The sequence below is a fragment of the Ascaphus truei genome, chromosome 23 (genome assembly GCF_040206685.1).
Source record: "Ascaphus truei isolate aAscTru1 chromosome 23, aAscTru1.hap1, whole genome shotgun sequence".
In the NCBI taxonomy this organism is placed as follows: domain Eukaryota; kingdom Metazoa; phylum Chordata; class Amphibia; order Anura; family Ascaphidae; genus Ascaphus; species Ascaphus truei.
The window spans coordinates 6,029,451-6,030,610 of record NC_134505.1 but is presented as its reverse complement, the minus strand read 5'-3'; positions in this window follow the sequence as shown (position 1 = coordinate 6,030,610).

The following is a 1,160-nucleotide window of genomic DNA, read 5'->3' as shown; positions in this document are numbered from 1 at the left end:
AGAGGGGACAGTGACAGGGAGAGGGGACGGTGACAGGGAGAGGAGAGGGGACAGTGACAGGGAGACGGGACGGTGACAGGGAGAGGGGACGGTGACAGGGAGAGGAGAAGGGGCAGTGAAAGGGAGAGGGGACAGTGACAGGGAGAGGGGACAGTGACAGGGAGAGGGGACGGTGACAGGGAGAGGAGAGGGGACAGTGACAGAGAGAGGGGACAGTGACAGGGAGAGGGGACAGTGACAGGGAGAGAGAGAGGGGACAGTGACAGGGAGAGGGGACAGTGACAGAGAGAGGGGACAGTGACAGGGAGAGAGAGGGGACAGTGACAGGGAGAGGGGACAGTGACAGAGAGAGGGGACAGGGAGAGGGGACAGTGACAGGGAGAGAGAGGGGACATTGACAGGGAGAGGGGACACTGACAGAGAGTAGAGAGGGGACAGTGACAGAGAGAGAGGGGACAGTGACAGGGAGAGAGAGGGGACAGTGACAGGGAGAGAGAGGGGACAGTGACAGGGAGAGAGAGGGGACAGTGACAGAGAGAGAGAGAGGGGACAGTGACAGAGAGAGGGGACAGTGACAGAGAGAGGAGAGGGGACAGTGACAGGGAGAGGGGATAGTGACAGAGAGAGGGGACAGTGACAGAGAGAGGAGAGGGGACAGTGACAGGGAGAGAGAGGGGACAGTGACAGAGGAGAGGGGACAGTGACAGAGAGAGGGGACAGTGACAGAGAGAGGGGACAGCGACAGGGAGAGGGAGTGGACAGTGACAGAGAGAGGAGGGGACAGTGACAGAGAGAGGTGACAGTGACAGAGAGAGGAGAGGGGACAGTGACAGAGAGAGAGGGGGGACAGTGACAGAGAGGGAGAGGGGACAGTGACAGAGAGAGAGGGGGCAATGACAGAGAGAGGGGACAGTGACAAAGAGAGAGAGAGGGGCAGTGACAGAGGGAGAGGGGGCAATGACAGAGAGAGAGGGGACAGTGACAGAGAGAGAGGGGACAGTGACAGAGAGAGAGGGGACAGTGACAGAGAGAGAGAGATAGGGAATCCTTTCCCACGGATTCACTGTGTGTCCACTTCCGTGGCTCACAATGTGACTCCCGGCCCCCCCACGTCCACGTCTCCCATTATGTCATTATGATTGTCAGCGGGTCACCCTGGG